The sequence below is a fragment of the Emydura macquarii genome, unplaced genomic scaffold (assembly GCF_026122565.2).
Source record: "Emydura macquarii macquarii isolate MOO-44397 ecotype Brisbane River unplaced genomic scaffold, CSIRO-AGI_Emac_v2 contig_3122, whole genome shotgun sequence".
Classification (NCBI taxonomy): Eukaryota; Metazoa; Chordata; order Testudines; family Chelidae; genus Emydura; species Emydura macquarii.
In genome coordinates this window covers 4,880,902-4,906,713 of record NW_027133259.1, presented here as the reverse complement: position 1 = coordinate 4,906,713, position 25,812 = coordinate 4,880,902, and the positions used below count along the sequence as shown (strand labels likewise).

The 25,812-nt window shown below is 41.4% G+C and overlaps 1 long non-coding RNA gene across 1 annotated transcript in view; it reads left to right on the top strand.

The window, feature by feature from the left end:
• Window positions 1-25,149, top strand: part of LOC137141937 (uncharacterized) — a 29,311-nt gene extending 4,162 nt beyond the window's left edge. The window contains exon 2 of the long non-coding RNA XR_010916790.1: window positions 24,492-25,149. This is a non-coding gene — a long non-coding RNA (uncharacterized lncRNA). The remainder of the gene's footprint in view (window positions 1-24,491) is intronic.
• Window positions 25,150-25,812: the final 663 nt, after the last annotated feature.

Sequence of the window (25,812 nt, the reverse complement as noted above, 5' to 3'; positions counted from 1 at the left end):
AGGGATTTGCACCTGGCTCTCCCAAGGCAGTCTTGTGCTGGCCTAAGGAACACTTAATGATTTATACAAAGTAGAACACCTTAAATCCTGAACTTATCTAGGACGTGGGAGACCCAGCTTCAAAGTCTCTGATCTGAAGCAGGGACTCAAACCTGGTCTTTCATATTCCGCAAGTAATACCCTAACCACTCTACTATTGGCTATTCTCCGTCTGTTTCTCCATCCTTCCCAAGGGAAATGTCATTGAAATTGTCATGATTCCACAAAACATTTTGATGAAAAGGCATTTTCTGACTGAGAAAAAAGTTCAGTAGAGCTGGTGGGGGAGGGGGGAGTCTACTCCATACACCATGCAAAGAAGGGTGGAAAAAAGAGGCCATACCAATCACTCCCTATGTGAAGAGGAGGAAACACTTGCCAAATAGTGGTGGTCTTATAGTGCATGTTGCAAACCTGCTTATGGTGAATGTTTGTTTTGTTTTTAAAGAGTTCCACTCTAGTCATGTGTATGTATTGTATTATTATTAGGCCTGGTCTACACTTGCGGTGAAATTCAGCAGCAAATGATGAACTATGTAAGCTGCACAGAGCAGCTTGTGTATCTCCCATTGACTTCCTAAATTCTAATTAGCCCAGCGTCCCCATTACACTGTGCCGACGGGAAATGCCCTCCTGTCGACGCAGCAGTAATCTTTTTGCACGGGTGGATTTATTGAGTCAACTTCTGGATCGATTGAGCAGGTCTCCAGTGCTGCTCAGTCGATCCTGAAGAATCGAGCTGGTAGCACCGACAGTGCTGCCGTGAGTGAAGAGAGACCCATAGTTCAACATTGGTACCTCTCTACCTCGCTGTCCTCCTGGGATCAGGATTTTTTTTTTTGCAGTGGCAAGACAGTGTTTCCAGAAGTGCTGTAAGGGTGACTAGATAAGTGGCTGTACTATACCCTCCCCCTATAGCTATTGCCTGTTTAAATGGGGTGAAGGAGTGAATAAAAGATGAGGTCATATTTTGTCAATTATTTTTGACAAGGTTGAGCAATGGGACACTGGGCCCACTATGAAAGCTAGGTTCAATAGGTTGACTTCAGGCTTAGCCTCCTGTTTGCCCACTACTCACAACCATTTTATTTTTATTTTTTTGCCCCCACTACGGCACCTCTGACACATGGAACCAACCTCCTTAAACTGATCCAAAGTCCCACTCTCTTTCAAATCTCCCCTCTCCATTTGTTTGTTCTCTATTTGTTGTCTCTCATCATATACAAAGCTCTTCAGGGATGGACTGGCTTTTCTATTACATGTGTGCACAACGGGACCATAAGCAGGCCCTCTAATTACTCCTGTACTGAAAGTAATACCTCAAAACACCCATCCATGTTGTCTTGTATTTCTACAATCACTGTGGTTTTGTTCCTGACTTCAAGTGGAGAAGCTGCCCCATGGGAATTCCACAACCTGAGAGAAACTAGTGGAGGGGTGTTCAAACATGCCAGATTAAACTGGAGCTGTACTGTGGTTTTTTCCTTTCTTTCTTTTTATGCATGGATCACTCAATCTGCATTCTATCATCATCAGCAATATTCCAGTGCTGACTAATGCCCCGAAATAGCTGGGAGGAGGTCATGGCATGAGAGTATTTGTGTTTTAAGTTTTCCAGGCAAAGTAAATTTAACAGATTCCCAAGAGAAATAGGTGGGAAGTGGGCTGAGGGTTGGGGAAGGCAAGAAAGGAGAGCAGAGAGACTTCATAAGTGTACATCATGCCTACTAAACAGAGTAAATCAGGCTTGGGAAAACCACTTGGTAAGTAAATATCATCTTTTTATTTGACAGGAAAGGTCAGCGCTTATGCAAACCTAAGACAAGCCAAGAAAAACTTAAGGGAGATAGAAAGCAAATCAAGCTGCCATTGCAGGTCCTACTATATATAATATTATGTGTGTTCATTGGGGGAAGGCATTGCAAGAAATTACATCCCTCTCAGGGGGAGAGAGGTCTATAGCCCTCTGTATGGACAGCCTTTATTTTAATGTCTCATTTTCTTGGTCTTGATTTGCTACTATCAGCTCTCTTCTGCATAGTGTCCATTTATGTAGTAGGGAAGAACAATTCCCTCCAATGCAGGAATTCTGGGGTGAAACTCTGTGATCTATGTTATGCCTCAGCATCAGGTAAGAGTATCCTAAATTCCACCAAATCTATTCTTTAGCTGTTATTGAGGAAAGGCTTATGCAAAAAGATATCTCACCCCATGCTCCCTAGAGGGCAGAATTTGGGCTCTTCTTGCTTCTCAGTGGCAGGAAATTCTACAGCTGAGGACCTGCCACCATGAATGTTTGGCCACAAGAGATTATTCCTGGGCACTTTCTGCCATGCATAGCCTGTGGACTGCATTAGACATGACGGATTGATGAGAGAGACATGTTCTGTAAGATAGCGAGGGTTCGAATCATTGAGGGCTTTAAAAATAAAGCCAGATCCTTGACATAAATCAAGAAGCAGAGAGTATTCAGAGACACTGTGCTACTGTACAGGGAGATTTTGATAGACCAGTAAAAGAGCCAGGGACCACTTGATTAGTGTAATATTGATTATCCTAGATGTTGATGACAGCAGCCGAAATCGGTAGGCCTTTCTGCAGGCCTGAGCAGCCTTGGCATGATTAAGCCAAGAGGGAAAAGAGCCTCTTGCTCAACCTTTGTCTGACCCTGCACCCCTCCCTGATGCTCTGGTGGACTTGCTGGGATCTGTGTTCAGGAAAAGACCAATGCAAGTGGGTTGTGTTGTAGAGATCAGGAGTGGAGACTGTCCAAAGGTCCCATTTTGCTTTCCATTCCATACCTGGAGGTTCTGCATGCTGTGTGGATTTAGCCTGCAGGATCAAACTGGTGGCGAAGTGGAGCTGATTTTGTGGGGAGATCTGATTGGCCTGGTGGTGACAGAGCTGAACTGATTTCACGGTGAGACCCAACTGGATCAGTAGCAATTCAGAGCTAACTGATGGTGACCTGACAGGCATTGTGAAGTCAGCTCTGTTCCACCATTGCCTTAGTCCACCTGGCTAGTGAAAGTAGAGCTGATATCACAGAACTGGGCCAGGCAACTGCATGGTGGAGCATTTCTGTCCAGACTGGCACAGACAAGCAGAGGAGAGTTACACCTTGACAGAGATGTAACTGGATCTGAGAGTGGGGTTTTAGCTGGGTGGGATTTGAGGTGGGACTAGGAGCTCTGGCCCTCAGTAAAGTGGACAATTACTGTTTGGAAATGTGGGGCTGGCCAGATGCCTGATGCACGTATTTGGGTTGCTCATTTTCTTCTGTACAAATATAACAAGGGTTTTCATGTTTCTGTTGATTCCACCGTCCTTTTCCCAGAATGTAATGGTATTTGTGGTTTCATGCTTGTGAGCACAGCTCCACGTGGTGGCTTGAGGTGAAGCTTTATTTATTTTAAAATAAATAGGAAGGATCTGGCCCTATTTGACACCGGACAGAAGGAGAATTGGGCCCTTAAGTATCTCCGACATGAGCAATATTTCAGTCTTCTTGAAGTTCTCCATTTTCTTTCCTCCTCTGGTTCAGATCCGGTGAAAACTCTGCTGATTCTTTGTTACAGCTGCTAATATGAGGCCGCATGCCCCTGAGTACTGGACGTCAGATGGTGGCTCCATGAATCAAGCCTATTTTTGTTACTAGGACTAGCAGGGCACCCACAGACCAAGATGGTTCCAGTTCACCCAGCCCTAGGAATTGTGTATGTGCTTAACTAATTTTTTTTCTGCTAATTAGTTTTCATGCTTTTTGGATCTTTTAAATGTTGTTGTTTTCTTGATTTCTGGACCCAAAACAAGAACTAATAATAATTGTTAGACAGTTTGCTATGCAATTCCCACCAATGGGGGTGCCGTTACAGCAAATTTTCTGCTGTGCCCACAGGTATTAAGTGGACTTGATCCCAGAGACAGAAAATATAGTTGTGCTGGGATCCATTTATAGGGGAACTTTCCAGTTCTCTGTGCCTAGCCCAAGGAAACAATATATACCCTGAGGAGTTCCCATAGGGACCAATGGGGAAGAAATTGTTCATCTGTAAGCCACAGAGGAGCTCTGGAGCTCCTTTACCATTGTAAGTACACTTGAGAGCTGCAGTACTACTTTTTGCTGATTTGTTGCTCCTTTTCCTGCATGGGGAACAGTTGGTTGATCCACAGAGGGGAGATCCACCAGACCTGCCTCACTAATCCCATGGTCCACTGGAGCACAAGGAGAACTCATGGAGCACAGGTCCATTATATACAAGAGGGTTGCATCCCTCTCGCATCTCCTTCCTCATTCCCATCCCATAGTAGAACCGTGTCACGATGCTGCTTTTAGACCCCTCTGTAGCAGGGTGGGGGTGAGATGTCAGGATTTGCCTCCTTGTGAACATGGATGTAACTGAAAGGCCAAAGCCAACGCTCATTGAAATAAACTGGAACATCTCCATTGACTTCAATCAGTGTTGGCTCTGGACAGAAGTGACAGGAATATCCCGAAGTATTTCAGTGCATTGCAAAGTGCAGGTTGCCATTCTGTTTATCCTGAAGCTCATCTCAGCAGCAAGTTGTTCTATGAAGCGAGGGGTGGGGCAGGGAAGGGTTTTAAGGGGGTTTTCACTCGATTTCTGTAATACTCAGAGCAGGCAACCCGCCGAGTTCTCCTGCCTAGTTACTCTGCTTAACCCAGCTGTCTGTTCCTATTGATCTCTCTTAGATAACACATTCAGTCTTCAAAAAGCATCTAGACCTGGTACCTTATCAAATTGCCTTTATTGTTATTAGAATAGCCGGTTATCGGAGATGGACCATTTGTCCCCGTTTGATCAGAACAGAGCCACTTTTTCATGGACCATCCAGCTCTTCTGATTCTTTTCATAGCATATCCATTCATCTTGGTTTTCTTTATCCTGTGATTCATGAAAGCTGCCAAGGAGCATTCAGTAATAATGGTCTCTTTGATCTTTACATCAGCTGTAAAATTATGAATTGGAAATATTGGTTAACCCACAGAATTTTTTATCATCAAAGCAAATGATACTCTATATGCAAGAAAAGTTTTCAGACTTTCACTTGTATAACACCCACCCCACCTGCAACATTAGAATTCATTATAAAATTCCATTATTGGATTATCTTTGATTTAACCCGAACAGAGTTGCTTCAGGAATGTTTGACGTGGAACAATGCGGCCTCGTGGAAGAAATACAGAGACCCGAAGAAGAGCTCTGTGTAGCTCAAAAGCTTCTCTCTTAGCAGCAGAAGCTGGTGCCATAAAAGATCTTACCTCACCCACCTTGTCTGTCTAAAGGAAAAAATGTATTTAAAAATCAGAAGGTCAGAGTATGGGATAGGGTGTTAGATTTTAGGTTGGAATTTAAAATACACTCCCCCACAATGCACACTCTATTTGAAATGAGACGGCAGGACAGGCTCTGAATATTTCAATAAGGAAGTGTGCTCCCCGTATGAGAATCTGTTAAACAGTAAATAGGGTTCATAGATACCTAAAAATGGATAGAAAATAGCCCAGGGGAAAAGTGGGGCGAGTCTTGCATGTTTCAAGTTTGTCACAACTCACATCAAAATTAAGGCCATGGCCTGCACCTAAATTGTTTTTATTGGCATTACTATGTTGGTAAAGTGTGATGGTTTTGTTTTTTCTTTTCTTCCTGATATAGCTATGCTGGCAAAAGCCCATGTAAACATACTTATACTGATATAAGGTGCTTTATGTTGGTGTGGCTTATTTTGCTTTATCAGAATAACTTCTGACAATATAGATATGTCTCTACACTAAAGTTTTTTTGCTACTTTATCTAGGTCAGCATAGTTCAAGCAGCACAACTTTTAAGTATAGAGAGGGTCTAAGACAGCTGATCAATGAAAGAAAGGCAAACAACCTTGAACACCTGCACACATACAAGCAAGGTCAGCATTTCCTGTCCCGTGAAAATCTACCACTCAATTTAGCTATTTATTGGGCACTGTAATTTATGGCAAATATTTAAATCTAACAAATGCTAATTGGATACCACCCCGCACCCCCCCCTTTCCCTCCCTCCCCCCGGTCTCTGTTATTCTCTTGAAAGTTAGCCCCGAGTTCTTTAACTTCTATCTGGGCAGACTGTATAGGCAGACATAATGGAGATCAGCTTTAAAGTCTCATTCATAGGACAATACATCTTGCAGTGTAGCACTTGACACCACAGGGAAGCATGCACTAGCAAGCTTTAGACAGAAAAGCATTCTAGTTTGCATGTGCAGAAAAAATCCAGTAACAGTTTTCATGGTCTTTTTATTATCCACTTAGTTTGCACACTTGTAACATTTCAATCCAGCACAGTGGGAGGTTGTGTCACCACCTACCCTGAACTCTGAGAACACCCTAAGCAAACTGGTTATTGTGTGGTGTGTGTAAAGGGTAGGGTATATATTTTTGACAGAAATATTACGAAGAGCCTGTTATTCTGAAAGTGAAATAAAAGGTGTGGGTAATACTGTCTAATGAACCTGCAGCTGGCTAGCCAATCACATCTCATTTGAGTCAGATGGGCAATGATCCCTTCATACTTAAAAATATCTGTGGGATTCATCCAAAGCTCACTGAAGTCAACGGGAGTCTTTTCAGTAGCCTTTGGCTCAGTCCCTGCACGTGAAACCCCAAATGGAAGATTATTTTTCCCATTGCTGTAGGGTATGAGGATAGTTTGGTTAGCAGATGTGGCTCTTCAGCAGTTTAGCTCAAAAGAGACAAATCCCAATGTCCTCACAGTCCTGTACTATTCTAGTCTATATATAATCATGTCTGAGTGCCTTCCAGTAATCTATTAAACAATGTGACTAACTGTCATGTATGGTTTGTTCTCTCATCTGCTCAGTGGGGGAAATAGTGCGTGCAGAGTTCTGTTAGATTTTTTTAGTACCTGTTGCTCTATTTATACTAGAAAAGGCAGATTGAAGACATGAACTTTGTACTTGGATCGGAAAGTGGAAAGGTTTGTGATGCTCCGCAGTTGCCATGGAAGTTGGTCCCACAGTCTGGGACTGGCCAGAAATAACTCTCTGTCTTCTGCACAGATGATTTTTACCCTTGTAGTAGAGAGTTGTGGACTACAGTCTTCATGCCAGCATTTTAGGCGATCTTCTAGATGCTCTGGGACCTGGCTATACAGCACATCGAAGACAAGGATGGAGCCTTTGAACTTGAATTGCCATTCTATTGGAAGCCGGGTTAGATAGGGCAGGGCAGATTTGAAGTGCACATGGTAGCGTGTGTTGTTGAGGAGAAGCAGCACTTCTGTCAGCACACCTCAGTCTTGTCTTGCAACATTTCTCTACAATGGAGCACTTGGTAGCAGGAGTTGTCGTCTTTTGAGGCTGTGAAGCACCCGGGCACACCATTTGGTTCTCCATGAAGTAATGCCAATTCTAGGCCTGGCATCCCATTCAGCTCTGCCACATATGCACACCAGATATGATGTGAGGTGTCCACTACTATTCCAGAGTAGAAACTGCCTGTCAGCTGAATTGCCTGTAGATAAAATTAGAAAATAACAAGCATACAGACCTTCAGATGAATAAGAATATCCTCCTCCTGGAATGCTGAAAATAATACCTCTATTTTTTTTTTTCTTGGTTCTTCCACTTGTCCATTGTTGACTAGTTGTTACACCACCCATTTGCTCCACTCCATATTTTATAGGTACTTAGAGACCAGATTACTACTTTCAGGCCAGAGTGTACCCTGCTGCTGTGGAGGGAAATGGTGCAAGGACATTTTATTCTTCACCTCACTGTGGCCATATGTAGCAGTGGGACACAACTGGGCAATCTGGCCTGGAGGGACTAATTTGTCTCTGTCCCACTTGGCTGTAAGACACTCTGGTGGTGGTGGGAGGAGGCGGTAAACAGATGCATCGGTTAGTCGGAATGGGACCAGTAATTCAGTTTAAATAGAAAATGACTTGAATCTTCACCTTCAACTCTTCCCTCTCCTGAAAATATCCAGGTAATTTATTTTCCTTGGTATGAACTTCTCCTGAGTTTAGAGTGGAACAGAAGCAGACAGATGCCACAAGAAAAGTTGGTCTTCAACCCAGCAGAAAGCAAAAATAAGTGGAAATATGGAGCGAGAGCCTGATATGGTGAGATTTCCAGCCCAGTTCTTAAACTGGAACATCAGTTTTGGATGAACATTGAGGGTTGGATTTCTAAGGAGACCAAGGGAATTAAGAGTGCAACTCCCATTGCCCTTCAATGGGAGTTGGGTGCCCATAGGCTCCTTTGAAAACTCCAGGCTGACACTTAATTTCTTATGTGAACCCAACATCTGGACTTTTATGATTTTTCTAGTCATTGGTAATGGGGCTATTCTTCCACTGAGTGAGGTTTTTATAATAATCAATGACGTTTATTCTAGGAGACACCAGCAATGATTGCTGGGGTTAGCGTTTGAATGCCAACTTTCATTCTTAATCCCTTACTTTTTTTTTTTCAGTTACATAGGAACATAGAGCTGGAAGAGACCTCCTGGAAGAGCAATTATACACTGGCAACCCCATTGTATAATTCTAAGACTGAACTTATCAAGCTCCATCTTCAAAATAATTATTACCCCCATTATTTCTACCAGGAGCATATTCCACAAGCCTAGTCCTCCTTGCTCCTATTCCTCTGTTTGTAATTTTCTATGCTTGCTTTCAGTCTGGGCTGGTTCACACTAACCGTGCGATTCGGCAGCAGTCGACGGGAGTTACGCAAACCACGCAGAGTAGTTTGCATAACAGACGTCGACCGCTCAGCTTCCCTTCTGCACGCTGTTCACACTGCGCTGAGCCGACAGGAACTCAGCGCTATGCAACTTGAGGGGGTGGACTTACTCAATCGACCTCCTGATCGATTGAGTGGTCATGGAGACCCGCTCAATCGATCCTGAAAGATCGAGCTGGCAGTGGCGATTTTGCCGCCGTCAGTGTAAATGTAGCTCCTGAAAGTGAATATTTTGAGTTGCAACTTTTTCTCTAAATAAGGAACTGAAGAAGAAAATAAAATGAGAGAATCCCTCTAATTTTGAAACGTAAAGAAACAAGAGCACCCCAAGACTGGCCTTTACCACTATGAACTATCTGCTACAGTGCACACCAAGCAGATCAGGTATGTCTGGTATGGGAGAGGACCAGCAGCTCAGTGGCAGGCTCCATTTTCCCATGATGTCCTGGGTTTACACTCTAGTGTTTGTACACTATATAGAGGACAGGGCCAGCGGTGGCCACAACATGTTGTATCACCCTCCACAAACCCAACATAAGATCATGGTGGCCCTGCCATGTTGTATTCCTGTGTTCTGTCACTATGTATGAGAATCAGACACAATCATCCACTTGTCCATGCCATTGCAAATTATACTATTACATGATTCCTCGTTCCAAGAATATACTGTAAATGAGAATCTAATTCACACAGTTGAGCCTCACCTTGATTCCCTCCATTGTCTGATCTTAGAGGTTCTGCCTCAGCAAGGTATTTAAAGAACATGCCAAAATGTAAGCACTTGAGTATTCCCATGGACTTCAATGGAACTACCCACATGCCTTAGAATTAGGCAAATGCTTAAGTAGGTTCTTGAAATAGGGCATAAGGTTGAACGGAGGTCTCGGAAAGGGCCTTGCTGGAAATCATTCCTCTTTGTCGCAGTCTAGTTTTATTTAGGTCTGTTATTCGCCCCTCCAATACTGTAGCATTACCTGAAACAGCATGCGAAATGGGTTTCCTGTTAATAAAAATATCAGCATTGCCAATTACCCCAGAATCGCCCAGTGTTTAAGCACTTATATGGGTTGTGGAAGACCGACAGTCAAGTCCCTACTGTGAATCAGGCAGAGGAGGGACTTCTCCCACATGCTACATGAGTGCCCTAACTCCTAGGCCATTTTGAGAGCAGGTCTTTCTCTTCCTTTGTTTTTCATGAAACATTGTGAAAGGTCTCAGGTTTTGTTCTTCATTGGAAATTAAAAAAAAAAAAAGCCAAAACATCAATTTTTTTCCCCACAGTACAGAAGTGTTTTCCAGTCAGCCCTAGTTTTAAACTTGTTCTCTGAAAGTCTGAGGGCTAGAAACTTTCTGTGCATTTGATATTTAAATAAATAAGGGGAAGCTGACTTTCTCATGCAAGCTCCTGATTGCAGCAGCTGAGGCTTTACGAGAAATTCCAGAGGTCACAAGACTTACAACATGATTTGTGAGAATTGGGAATGCTACGTTTGCGCTGATCTGACTGAGAGGAGAATCAGGCCTTAAGAACTTTTCCATTCTAGCGCTTCTGAGATTAATCACGGAGCCCCCAACATTACACCTTGAGTTCATCGCTGGTCCACAAAGGACACTTTCATCTCCTGTCTAATTATAGGCAGACATTTATTATTTTACAGGGCCTGCTGCTTGAAGCCCTACTTGCTACCTACTTGTCATTACTTGCTATTGGAGGGAAGTCCACAAAGAAGATTTTAGACTTGTATTTTGTATTATCCCCATATAGTGCAAAATTAGAAGCTACTACTAGCTTGTCAGGACCTCTGGTAACATTGGGATAGTATTCAAGAAATGAGAAGGGAATAAGTAACCCTATTCACTAAGTACCAGTATTGTGAAGGACCCTAGTCTAGTAGCTAAAGCACAGATTGAGGATTCAAGAGATCTGGTTCTAACATGCAGTGTCACCTGGGGCATATAGGGAAACCGAGTAAAAGAGGCTATCTGTCAAGTGGGTTAATGCTTCATAGGAGTGTCATGAGGTTTCAGGCAAGCTTATAAAGCTCTTTGAGGCCTCAGATGGTAAGCGCTATAGAATGGCACCACACTATGATTACAAGGGGGTGGGAATCATGCAGTTTAATGTAAAGCTAACTAACTTTTATACATGCACAGGACCAAAAATGTTTGGAATTCTTGGATGCTTTTCTGATGTTGAGCCGAATCTTTTGAACTTCATCCAGCACTACTGGTCATGCTTCTGACATGCCTCCTAGCTGATTCTATGGAGATTTCCTTGCATTTCATAGAGAATGTCTCTTCTCAGATGGTGTTTCATATTCTCATGACTTCAGTCTGCTTGTTCTGAAATACCAGCATGCCTGCCGGTCATTCTTATACATTGTAGTGACTCAGTAATGCTGTTCTCCAGTGGGTATGGGATTTCCTTCTGTTTCTCAGGGATATGGTGTCAGTTTTTCTGTCCCAAGTTTACATGTCCTGAAAGTCTTTCTTTTTCCTCATCAATTGTCGAGTCACATCTGCCTTTTTCTCCCCACTATCCCATACACCCTCTCTGTTTTCTTGTGATGTCGGTACCCTTCCAATACCGTTAAACAGGACACACATGGAACTCACTTGAGGCTGACCACAAAGGACAGGGATGCAGCCATTACATTAAAGCAATTTCTTAAATGGGAAATATCTCCAATTATATTTTAACAGTGCAACTTGGCTTTTCCAAAAAAGAGAGAGGGAGAGAAGCTGCTTTTTCATTGTTTAATGGTAAATTAAATAATTGTCTTATAGGTATATGACTAGGTTCTTTGTACTGTGCTAGTGAATGACATATGGGGATAGTAAAGTGCTTTACAAACCCCGGGTAAGACCCAGAGCGGTTGTAACTCCATTGCCTTCAGGAGATTCCAAGATGAGAGGTACCCTGGAGGCATAGTGTACCTGATTATGCTAGGACTGAAATTGGTGCTTTCATTAAACTCATAACACTCCAGTATTTATGATTATACCAGTTTAGGGCTCAATGGTACACACTGCATTGTATAAATCGTAACATGTGGAACAGAGAATGTAGGTGAATCCAATCCTGCATTGAGTGCTCAGACACCAAGGTACTCTGTCCTAGTAGCATGATGCTGGCCCAACATGGAACATAATGAAGTGCCTCGTTAGTATATTAAGAATCCTTCCTAAGACAGTGTCTCCTGAGATGTGCTGTGTGATGCTGGCAGATCAGGTGCCAGCTCATGCCAAAGCTGCAGGCCAATTCCCTTGTATATTAGCATGGATTAAAATGGTTGTTAATTGTATAAGAGTGTATTTGCTATTTAAACTTCATGAAAACGATGGGTTGTCAAATGCATTGTTTTCACTTGCCCGTAGCCTGTTGTAATGCAATAGCAAACATTTACATTAGTTACAGGGGTATACACAAAGAACCCATCACATGAGAGAGAAGCCTTGTGGAATGCAAATGAAGGAGAACGCTAATTTGTGCACATTTGAAGGCAAGTGGCTTGTTGTGTGATGATCAAAGGCTCTAGCGGAAGGAGAGAGGAGTGCATTTAATCAAAGAAAGAGACTGCATGGGTAGTGACCCTGTCGGTTTGTTTTCTGAGAGAAGAAGCTATCAATATGTTTTCAGGGAAAGATCCTGCATCTCTGGATTGTTTGGACCCCTGTAGAGAAGGGTACTAGTTGCAAAGAGGAGATCCACAGATAACCTGGAAAAGAACTTTGGGAAACTGGCAGTTTACTACATCTCTGCCACCACTTGGAATTCTAGACTGTGTAACTCATCTGTACATATATCTTACCTGCTTTAACCTCTCAGTAACTCTCATGTCCTTTTCTTAGCTAATAATCCTATAGTTAGTTTACTATGGAATTGGCTACCCACATTGTCTTTGGTTTGAGATCTAGAATGCAACTGGACCTAGGTGAGAGACTGGTCTCCTGGGACTCAGACTAACCTGGAATAGTTGTGATTTTTTTGGTGCAAGTGACCCTTTATCACTAAGTCCACTTTGTCTGTGTGGCAAGATAGCCTGGAGAGTCTAAGAGCGGGGCTGTCTGTGACTCCATGGTAAGACTGTTTATAGTGAGCCGGGAGTTCACCTTTGATTCTGGCTTGGTGAATTCTAATTCCAGAACACACCACCAGTTTGGGGTGTCTGTCCTGAGGTAGGCGCTCAGTCGTGAGCCACTTCAGCCAACGTGACCTGCTCATTCCTTGTTCATCTTTGTCCCTCTTACATTCTGTGCACTTGTGAATAAGGGAATGGTCTGCAAAGGTTTACTGCTCACTGCAGGAGCATTCCACCTTTCATGGTCTCTCGGGTACCCTCCTCCACTCACCATTGTGCTGTAATGCATCAACTTGGTGCACATTGTACATGGTCTAGCAGCATCAAGGCTTCTATGTATTGATAAACTAAGTCAGAGGGGGAATAGATGAGGTCACACAATGAGTCAGTAACAGACACTCACATAAAGCCTCATGGCCCAGCCCCCTCCTTTAGCCACTGGAAAAACCTGTTTTATTTGTCTCATTCCTTGAAAAGCACATTGAGAGAATTAAACGGTTGACTTAGAAAAGACACTATTTAGCACACTTATATTCCCTGGAATGTGCACATAAACATGGAATATTTTCTACTTAGATAAGATTTAAGTGGAGTCACCTGATTTTTGAATTTGTTGGAATGTGCCTAATAACTATATGCATTTTTAAAAACCTTATGCCAAAATTTTCAAACTTTGGTGGTTAATATAGACTCCTAAAAATCTACATTTAGACTTGTGGAAATTGGATCACTCACATGTAAGTTCTCAGGACCCATATACCCTGTGGAAGTCGACAGGAGCTCAGTGCCTAAATTCAGGCACCCATATTCGTAAATGTTGCTGTCAAGCTTTTGTTAAGATTTGCAACAGAGTATGCAGATAGCTACAGATATAAATTGTCCACTCTCTCCTTAAACATTTTCTCTTTATAAACTTGATTACTAAGTCCACCAAAAGGGTTGACTCTGTTATGTGTGAAGACTAATTTGTGTATAACTATGAAACTGTGGTTGTTTCCAGTGTACTGCACCGTTAAATTTTGAGAAATTCTGAAGCGTTGCAGAGTAGCAATGATGCTACAAACTATAATAGACTAGACCTAGACACATTGTGCTCTTGTTTCTCTTAATCATTTTAGACACTTAGCTTTAGTGTTAACAATCTTAAAAACATTATTGCAAATGTGGATTGTGTTGGGATAATTGAATTTTTTAGGCGTACAGGTGGGTACTTAAAAACATGTGACAACCACACAATTTTTCCAGCCCTAATGTATTTTCCTACACTCTGCTGACTTATCAGAGTAATAAAGCATATTCTTCTTGAGTTAGAAAATGCCACATCAGTCTGGATAGCTGGTTTACTCTATACACGGTAGTTACCTTGAAAGGAGGTGCAAAAAATGCTGCCTGTCTGGCAGTCCTTACATGGGTGAAAAATCTGACTGACCTCAATAGCTTTTGGGTAAAATTTTGACTTAGGAGCCTCGGCCTCATTTTCAAAAGAGACTTGGGCACTTCAGAGAGACTTTCAGTGAGAGTTAGTCTCCTAAGCAAATCCCGTGTGACAACAGGACTAAGGTTCCTAAATCATTTTGGGCTAGCACTGTTCTTACCCTTTGTCTGAATAAAGATTCTAGTAGCAAGCCAAAAAAAAGGTTCTAAAAACGTTACCATGACCATCAATGGTCATGAGAACAGATTTTGGCCCATAGACTAGAATTTACAGACTGTTACCACAAATTTGGAAGTCAGAGGCCCAGTCAGCCTGTTACTATATTGGGACATATTCCTATCTCCTCACTAAAACCAGTGGAAGTTACACCAGGGATGTATTCAGCCCACCCATTAATGTTTTCTTTGACCAAAATATTGACTCTGTTTTCCCCTTTCAAAATGTTTTGACCTTCACCTTTTTAAAATAACAGCAAAAACAGCAACAAATCTATTTTCTGCTTTTCTACCTTAACCTGCATGGCGTCGTACCACAGTCCTCAACATGCCTTTTGCTCCATGCTGTCAAACAATTCTGTTCCCAATTAGATCAAAGTTGAATCCATCTGTTTCCCAATGTTCTCCTCCTTTTCATACCCTATGAATTTCCTTGACTAACACCTCTTTCTCTGGTAAGAGTTTTTTCCTTCTGCTTCATAATTGGGGCTGTGTGTGTGTGCGCGCAGCACATCTGGATACCGTAGGGTGCAGCGTCACCAAACCAACTTTTCCCATTATCCATATTCTACTCCCATTGTTCTGGTCTCATGTTGCCCTGTTGGCTGTGCCAGACGCTGCTTCATTCTGGTTCTGACTTGATATTTAATCAGTTCTACTTTCTGCGTCTTGTATTGCCACAGCTGTCTTTTGATCTTGCTGTCCCTTTCCCCTCCCACTCCCCCTCCCTTAAGTTTTGATCTTGTTCCAAAGTTTCATTATCTAATTGATTTGTTCTGGTAAACCTTTAATTTCTTCCTCTCTTTTAATAGGTCTTAAGAGGGTTGTTTTCTCACTTTGGAGCTTAGTGAGGGCTGCTTTTCCCATTTTATGTTTACAGGCTGCCAATCATGCACTTCTACCAGACTTCCGACTGGGTCTGCCGCAGTCGCCATGCAATTCATGGTTGTTAGCTGGCCTTTCCCAATAGTTGCTTGGCTCAGAACCAAGAAAATAAGTGTATACAAATGCTTCATATGATGATCTGCCATTGGCATCATGAGACAATTACCAACTTGCTTTGGATGTTTTCACCCTAGAGTGCTGGGTCTCTTCAAACGTTGCTTGGCAGTGGTTAATTTTGTGTCAGGACAGTCTTTGTGAAAGCTATTGTAGAAGTCACATTTCCTTGTTGGATCATCTTCTTGAAGAAACGTATCATCCAGAACCTTGCACCGTCTAGCTCCAGATTAGGATACATTAGGCTCAGAGGGCTGCATTCTACAGCCTATGCTCATGTAAATGGTCCCATTTAGTTTAACAGAATTATTTAATGAGGCTGGATGGTCTTGTGGTTAAGGCACTGGACTGGAGATCTTATTTTCCCTCTTGCTTCTGCATCAGACTTCCTAGGGCAAATCACTTACTTTCTCTCTGTGCCTAAGCTTCCCATGTGTCAAACAGAGAATAAGTCTTCCTTTCCTCTAGCCTTTGGCTGTCTTGTCTATTTGGATGGTAAGCTCTGTAGGGAAGGGATCATCTCTTACTGTAGTTATGCGCAGTGCCAGAATGGGGGCCTGATCTCAGCTGGAACCTCTAAGTGCTACTGTAATGCAAACATTTAGAAAGAATGTCATATGAGTAAATGCTACTCAATGAATAAGGGTGGCAGATGAAGGCCATGAAGAATTTTCTGCAGCTTTGGTTTGATCTCAGTGGATGCACACTTATTATTTTAAGAGTCTGTGTTTTCAAAAGTACTTTGCTAGATACATGGGTCAAAAATGCTCATCATGTTATTTTGGCTAATAATATGAAACCGTAGAAGGGAGAAGCAAAATTAGTGTACTTCAAGATAACTGTATGATTTTATTTTTCCAAATTCACATTACTGATAACGTTATAAGTGGTGGTGATCCATTTTTAGAGCTGTTTGGAAAATGGGATCTTCCTTTTGCAGGAAATGTTGAGGTCTCAAAATTACTTTCCATTCTGAATAGCAACAAGGTCAAAATTATCAAAAAATGTCATGAAATGAAAAATTCCAAAAAGTCGGGCATTGGACTTGTCAAAACAGAAAGCTGACAGCTCTTTGATCAAAACTATTCAAAAGATCAAAATAAAAATTTTCATTTTGACTTGATGTTTTAAAATCCAAGCTTTTCATTTTGATTTTCCTGACTGATAAAACAAGATAATTAATCAAAATTATCATTTTATTGCAGAAAATTTTGATTTTAATGAAACCACGTTTTCCAACAGGGAATTTTTTTCCGTTAAAAAGTTGACTGACTGAAAAAATTTCCACTAGCTACTTCTCTTCTCCCCCTATGCTACCTACATTTTGTCCTGTATAGTGTCTGTGTATTGTGTTTTTGTTATTTTAAGTCCAATAAAGTATTCAAGTCCCATTTTTACCATGGTTAAAGGTCTTAATATTTCAGGTCCCACTGGTGGCAATGCCTTTGTCCACTAATATAGACCGATTCTAGCATAACACAGTAATACCTAAAATGAAAGGGTCATTCTTCCCAACAAATGTACCTGGACCTCTTCATTTAATGTATTGTATAGATTTTTTGTTTGTTTGTTAATTCGGTGAATAGTTGAGCTGTTCAGACCCCTTTGCTATTAAGTAGCCATGAATGTATGAATTGGGCACCACGTTCTTTGAAATGTTTGCTGTTAGTTTCCTCCTGATATCTTTCCTCCAGAAGACTGAGATGTTGAGTGAGCTCTGCTGGAGTTAAAGTGGCAATCTTGGATAGGCATGCACATTCTAATCTTTTCCATTAAAGAGCAACAGCGGGAGGAGATGTCCAAGGATGAAAGCAACAAGAACACATTTGGAATTGGACTGGGAGGGTTTCTTCTTTTCATCTGAATCAAAATAGAATTTGGACTTACTTTCAGTTGGGAAAAACTGCAGAATTTTCACTTCTTTGAACAATGGGGATGCTACCGGGAGCAGCAAAAGCCAAGATTGCTTTGTGTCCTGTCCGAGGGGAGGGGGGAAATGTTTAGCCAGCTAACTGGTAGAGAATGAAAGTCACCTAATTAGGAGAGTAGGGTGCTAGCAGGGAAGGTGTGAAACAGGAGCTTACATAAGGCCCATTCTGGAGAGATTGTCCTCTCCTTTTTAAGAAATATTATTGATATACTGGATTGGATCCTTAGCGGGTATAAACCAGTTTGGTTCCATTGGCTTCTGTAGAGTTACACTGATCTATACCAGCTTAGGATCTTGCCTACTTATTTGAAAGCACTTTTTATCAAGATTGAAAACATTGTTCTTTCTCGTCTGTACAAGTGTACTTTAAAAATAGAGACTGAACCACAAATACAAATCTCCTGGGAAAGGGAAATTTTTGCCTCTTTCATGAATTATCTATGAATAGACTTTTATTTTTACAAACGTCTTAATTATTCCAAATGATTCAAACAATCCTTTTCAAACATGTTTCAGCCAATGGGCTACTTGCAAAGTGTCTGCTTTGAGTATTTGCGGTGTGTGACTTAGTATTACTGCTCCCTAAATGAACCTACCTCTGTGTGTGTGGGGTGGGGGGAGGGAGGAATAAGAGTTCAAGATCTCCACATGAATGCTTCTGGAGTGGATCTATATTCATTAGTATTGAAGACCCTTTTTTGCTTTCTGTGAATATTCTGCTAAACAAAAGATCATGTGAATGAATATTAATAGAAAATGAATAAAAGGGTTGTGAATACCAGCATAGTGAAACTTTTTATTCAAGAAATATTTCTGAATATATTTTCAGCTCTTGTCCCATTCTTTTTGTAACTTTAAAATGGCTATTTGATTTTCTATAAGTTAGTCTTGTTTTGGGGATCATAGGCCCAGCACCCCAGGAGTGGTGGGGAGTTGCACTACCCTTGTGTGATCATTAGGGGCATGTTCTAGGGAGGCACAATCACTCCTTCAGCGCCTCCCAGTGAGCATGTCCAGGGCTATACATCCTTTCAGAGTGTGCAGCATGTGGTCTTCTGTGCCATTATCCAGCTTAACTATGAGATGCCAGGGCTCCACCTCCTTCCCATCCTTTTGGGGTGACAAAGATTTATAAGAGGAGCATCTCCGGGGTTTAGGGAGCATGGAGACTGCATTTGTACCTGGCTGCTACTCAGGGGCCTATCAGCACTAGTGCAGTTGTTAACCAGAACCTGACCCCAAAATACTAGAGCTGTGGTTCTCAACCTATTTACCATTCTGGGCTTCATATGCAGCTCTCTGTCTTCATAGAAGATTAGGGCTGAAAGGGACCTCAGGAGGTCATCTAGTCCAACCCTCTGCTCAAAGCAGGACCAACCCCTGGCTGGGGTGGTTTAGCTGGGCTTTGTCAAGCCAGGTTTTTAGAGGTTTTAAAGTTTGAGATTCCACCACTTCCCTAGGTAACCCATTCCAGTGCTTCACCATCCTCTTACTGAATTTTTTCCCCCTAATATCCAACCTAGACCTCCCCCACTGCAACTTGAGACCGTTGCTCCTTGTTCTGTCATCTGCCACCACTGAGAACAGCCTAGCTCCATCCTCCCTGGAACCCGCTTTCAGGTAATTTGAAAGCTGCTAATCAAATTCCCCCCCCCCCCCCCCCAATTCTTCTCTTCTGCAGACTAAACAAGCCTAGTTCCCTCAGCCTCTCCTCATAAGTCATGTGTACCAGCCCTCAATCATTTTTGTTGCCCTCCGCTGGACTCTTTCTAATTTGTCCACATCCTTGTTGTAGTGGGAGGCCCAAAACTGGACACAATACTCCAAATGAGGCCTCATCAGTGCTAAATAGAGGAGAATAATCACTTCCCTCGATCTGCTGGCAATGCTCCTACTAATGCAGCCCAATATGCCATTAAGCTTCTTTGCAATAAGGGTGCACAGGCTCATATCCAGCTTCTTGTCCACTATAATGCCCAGGTCCTTTTCTGCAGAATTGCTGCCTAGCCAGTCAATCCCCAGTCTGTAGCAGTGCATGGGATTCTTCTGTCCTAAATGCAGGACTCATCAGATTTCTTTTGGCCAAATCATCTAACTTGTCTAGATCACGCTAATCCTACCCCTGCCCTCTTGCTGAGGGTGCAATTCCCCACCCCCCTGATCATTAATGAAGATGTTGAACAAAACTGGTCCCAGGAACATCCATATAAGTCTAACTTACTAACTACCTCTGGTAACAAAATGGCATCTCCATTCTGTAAGAAATTCTGACACTTTTAAAAAATTGTTTTAGTTCCAGAAAAGAACACAAAGCTGAGATTTCAAAAGTTCCCATGAAATGAAAACTGAAAATGTTTCATTTGGAACTACTAGACTGTTAACTTTATCATTTCAATGCATTTTGTTATTTCTATTACATTACTATAGTATATACTTAATTACATTATCATGGTTTGATATTATGAAAGCAATTTAACATTATTGCAATAAAACAATGTTTTTACTTTCATTGAATGTTTTTACATTAAATGAGAAAATGTCAATATTTGTTTTGACTTTCCTGTAATAAGTGTGCGTGAGGAGGAAATATATCAAAATAGACATGTTCCCATGAAAGGTTTGATTTTTGACAACCTGCATTTTCAGACACAAAATAGTTCCATCAATTTTTTTTTCAGTCCAGCCACAGAAAGAGCTACTTATTTAATCTATTTAGGCATTTTTACTGTGCCTATCAGCACAGTATTTAACCCCAGAGTGTGGGGTGTTGGGAGGAAGCAGCATACTGACACCATTATGTGACAATCCTTTAGGAAATGACTAAATTACATGTTTAATTTACTCAACTGTACTTAACTAAAAGGCTTAATTTCTCTAACCCTTTAAGAAAGTACAGCAGAGAGAGGACTGTGGGAACTACTAATGCGATGGCTTGGGCTACTTTTCAAGAGTCAGACAGGCAGATGCCGTGACGGGCTTGTCAACAGCAATTACCACACAGGGTATTTGGACACATCAGAAGTTGTAGATCTCAGAATATACAAAGGCCACATGGGTGAATGTTGCCTCCCTCATGAGATCATTCTCATTCAAGACGTAGTTTAATAAGCTTTTACTTGCACTGTTTGAAAAGAATGCTTAACAGCTGCTGGGAAAGACCTTCACATACATTTTATTGCTTTGTGTTCTCATGTGAGAATTGGGCAGAAGTGTTTAAATGTCTGGGTTTCAGCCTTACCTTGAGACACTGAGAATGATGAGCGGGAGAATTTCGAAGTGTTTATTGAAACTTTCCTTTCTTTCACTTTCACAAGATCGTGCACTACAAAGCTTGCCAGGAGGCACTGTTTTAGGTCCCATTGCAATGCCCATTGAAGTCAATGGGAATCTTTCCATTAGCTGCTGTGTGAATTGGATCAAACCCTTGGAAACGAAAATGCTTCAGAAGGTGGGTCTGATTCTGCTACCTTAATTCATGTTGGGTAGTACTCTGCAGAAATAGTCTCATGGACTTCAGTGGAATTACTCACAGGAGCAAAGTACTACTCAAATGAGGAAAGGTAGTGGAATCAAGGCCAGTATGAACAGCGTGCTCAAAAGTCAGATTCTTCCACCCATACTCAGAGTAGTACCTTACTTTGGTCCCATTGGTTTTAGTGGGAATACTCATTGTAAAATACTACTCAGTGTGAGTAAGGGTAGGAAAATCTGGCTTTTAGCAATTGTAACCCTTCACTTCAATTACTATTCAAGATAAACATTTCACAATGACGTGCAACCACCTTTTTTGGGGAAAAAAAACACAATAAGGATCCAGTCCTGCAACCATTGTACACTCACTACGGGCACTGATTTCAAAAGGAATTGTATGCAGCTAAGTGTTATAGAATTGGGCCCAAACAAAAGTGCACAGAAAAAACACTATGCACACATCTTGAACAGGAAGGAACAATACTGTATCCAATTGAAATTTCAAGGGATATTTAGGTAGGCAGAATGTAATTACCAAAGTTGGAAATTAGCCAAGACACTAGAGTTAATACCCCCTATTCATTGCAAAATGCCCGGGCATTTTTAATTAGCACAATTGGTCAGGACACTGGTTTTATGTCTCACTCAAAAAATGACAGGCACTTCTAGTAGAGCAATGTCCCCTTAACACCTGAGGTAATGGTACAAAATTGTACAGAATGGTACATGCTGAGGTAATGGCACAGAATGGTACATGCTGAGGTAATGGTACAACACTGGCTACAGGCCTAATCCAAAGCCTAAAGGAGTCAATGTGAGTCTTTCCACCTACATCAGTGGGCTTTGGATCAGTTGCTAACAGGGAGGTGTGCATCCAATTAAAGTCTCTTCATCACTTCAAATACTGGCAGAATATTACCCTAGTCTGTTCTTTTCCACTTTTTTCTTAGTCAGGGTTTCGCCAAAACATATTTAACTCTTTTAATCTTTCCTCATAAATCAATTCTTGCAGCCCTCCCACCATTTCTGCTTCTCTTATCCTGTCTTTTTATTTTTTTAAGATGAGGTATCTTCATCCTCATCTTTAAAACATTTGTATTTGGCTTTCAAGCACCGTGGTTCCTCACCGTAAGTGGATTCTTAGTTGCCTGATGCAGTTTTCTTCTGGACATGGTAACTAGTGTCTTCTGGCTGTGTTAATTAGTAGCAGTTCAGTGACTCCTGACTACGATGTGGATGGAGACTTTTCCCTGGAACTTTGTCGCATAGCATTAATATAACTGCATTTTGGGAAAAAAGAAAACGTTACTTGCAATTCTTCTCCAAAGGTCTGTGACTAGAGTGTAGTCACACACGAATCAACCCCCTTCCTTACCCAGCTGGGATTTCTAAACCTGCTTTTAGCTGCCGTATAGTCTCACCTTTTGGTAGGAAAGAAATTGCTGACTAGAGTCACTAGAGGCCCCTGTGGTTCCACAAGAGGGATAACCACACATGTGCTGTATGATGATGAATCGTGCTGGGAACGGACTGTTTTGAAATCTAACTTGGGGAATTCCTGCCAGTCTTCTGTTTATGTATGTATCTGGTGAAGTAGGGCCCCTCAAGGATCTATCTTTACAGATAACTAGGTAATATCTTGGATCCTCTCGGAAACTATCCTCTCTCACCTAATAGGGCCTCTAGCTATTCTTCTGGGTTAAAACTCCTTTGGAATACACAGGCCCAACAAAAGGTCCTCCAGACTATTTACCCTCCACGTGAGAACACACAGGTAGGCTGCTGAGAATCTGTACCCTTTGAATCCTGCAGAAGAGGTCTCCCCACACCAGCTTCATAGATTTTGGGGAGGCTTGGAGGCAGGCTGGGAGCATCTCTGGACTCTTGAGATCTGTGACGACCCATGGGGACTGCAAAGTGGCCGCTATTTCTCTCTGTGGGCTGGAGCAGCACTCGGGGAAAGGTTATGCTGCAGAATTTGCAGAGTAATCAGATGCTGTAAATAGATGTACTATTAAAATGGTGAATGCATTCCTTGATCATTTTCAAGAGCCAGTGTCTTGAGGGGTTGGAACTAAGAGGGTGAATTCCAGCCTCTGTGTAGTAGTTTGGAAGCCTCCCTTGTCATCCTTATAGTTGGGGGTGAAGTGAGGGGGGGAGACTGAGACTAGGTTATGAACTAAAATCTATGAACTAAAACCAAAATGTTTTGGTTCTAGTCTCACATTCAGCCCGCTATAATTCCATCTTTAAAAGCTTTCATACATTCTCTGAATATTCACTGAGCCAGGTCTGACTGTAATGTTACCACGGCCAACTCCTGGAGGACATCTGTCACAAAAAGTCCAGGAGAAACTGCCTCAGATTTGATGTTGCCAGGTTCTGTTTACTGCTAGAAGAAAAGAATTCTGACCTCCTTTTTGGAAAATCAGACTCATGGAGTCCGTTATTATGCCAGACTTGGAAACTACTATACCATTTTCAACTTAAAGCACATCAGTTTGAGACCATTTGGTATCCATGTGCTAGTGCTTTACATTTTACTTTTAGAACCTCATTGTTAATAATTCACTCTGTCAATGACTATATTACTCAGTTTTGTTTCATCCAGACACCACAGAACATGTTTCTTTCTCCTTTCTTGTTATGATGTCTTTTTAGTAGATGGTCCTTCACTAGTTCTTAGTAAGGAATCTTCTTGAGTAGTGGTTAAAATATATAATTCTTCTATTACATAATAAAAATATCCTCACAAAAAGTTAAGCAATCCTGTTAGGAGTATGGAGCATCCTGTACCTGAATAGAATATCTATCTTATCAGTGTCATTTCTAAAACGTTATTTAGAAATCAATCATTTTACAAACCAGACATAAAAATCTTTGTTCTAATTGAATTGCATTTTTTCCATTTTATGAATGATTCTGGTCAATAAAGCTTTTACGGGCCCAATTCTGCCCTCATTGACCTGTGCAACCTTATAATTACTTTCTCCGTGATAGTTGTGCAAACCTATCATCTCTCAGGAGGGCTATACAGGTATAGCTGGGACATACTTTAACCCCAGTTTCCGGTGAAGAAGAATCTACCTTAACTGTTGAGACTAGAAGGTGAGTTTGTAGGAAAGATAGACTTAGAGGAGAATAAAACTTTGTTTAGAAATCTCTGCAAATGTGATTTGCAGACTAGAGCCAGGTCTCCACTACAGCTATCTGCTAGCATACTATGGCATGAAGTGGTGTGATTCCCTGACCAACAGAGCTGTGCCAGCATAATAAAACTACACTTTTATCAATATAGCTTGTTTCACTCAGGGAGGGTGGTTTCACTGTAGCGTATAGGAGCATTTTGCCAGTATAACACCCTAGTATTCCTATACTGGTAAAACACTCAGTGTAGTCATGGCCTGAGAAGACACTGAATATGGAACCTCCCAAGACTATTTTCACAGAGCCAATTTTCCGGACAATAGCAACACTGTGACATAAGGAGGCATTACTTTCTTGATTAAAATTAAACAATATATGTGAAGTGAATTTATTTTTTTTTTCAGATGGATGCGAAACTACATGAGAAGAAGAAAATCTTAAACTTATCACACATGCACGCTAGCCCAGATTTTTCAGGCTGTGGCTCACGTCACAGGAGAGAAATTAGAGCTGACAGAAAAACAGGAAAGTGCTTTCGCAGAATTTTATTGAGGTTTTTGTGTGTTGGAAAAGCTTTTCAACAATGTTTCAGATCTCAGAACATTTTGTGCTGCTCTAATAGAGATTTTTTCACCTGTCCAGCTTCCCCTCCAAGATTCAGTTTCACACCTTGATTTTTGGCAACTAGCATTTGCTTACATGAAAAAGTAGTATTAGGAAAGTCTGATGAAGAGAAGATGGAAATAAGATCTATTTACCGTGATTCTGAGAGATGTAGTTTATGCGGGGATCCTCTCCCACAGAAGAGGAGGAGGACATGAGGAGCAAACCTCAAGTCCTGTGGGACATTACAGCTCTCATTGTTGACTGACATATTTTGGTTTTCAGCCAAAATATTTTAGTTTTCAAGATTCTGACCAAAAAATCAGAAAATGTTGTTGAAGATGGTGTTTTTTTTTATCTGTTCTCATCAAAAATTTGTACAAGGGCAAAAAATCCCTATTTTCACAAAAGTGCTAGTGGTGAGCACTTTGACTCATTCCAGGAAAGCACTTAAGCATGTGCTGTCGGTGCTTTGTTAGCAGTAAATAAAGTGGCAGGCAGGAAGCATTATAGGAAAGAGAACTTGACTGGGCATGCAACAAGGTCAGCATTACATACTGAGAGTCCCGTTTGTTTGGTAACAGCATAACCTCACCCTGCATTCCTGAGTCTCCAGTACAGACCCAGGGTTGCCAACTGTCCATAAATGTACGGACACGCAGTAAAAAAATATACAATTTTAACAGTGTCAGTAAATCTGTAAATAAATGAAAATGTCCGTAAAATTGGGTAGAAATAAAACATATTGTATTTTGACATTGATTGTCGTTGTTCAGAATCACTTCTTGTATCAAAAAACTACACGGATCATGCCTTATCCATTTCCTGTTTTCTATTATTGCACACGCCCAAAGAACCTGTTTGATCAATTAACTGCAGCTAAAACAATTGCATAATTCCAAATTCCTGTGTACAGAATATTGCGACCGAGTATACACTTCTGTGACGTTATTGTATTGTTTATGGTATTTCTAGTGATGTCAGTAAAAATTTTAATGTGTCAGTAAAAAAAAAAAAAAAAAATCCACTTCAGATCTTCATGTCAGTAAAAACTAAAATGCAAAGTTGGCAACCCTGGTAAACCTTCTGCAACCTAATGTTCTTTCTCCAGTTCCACTCATC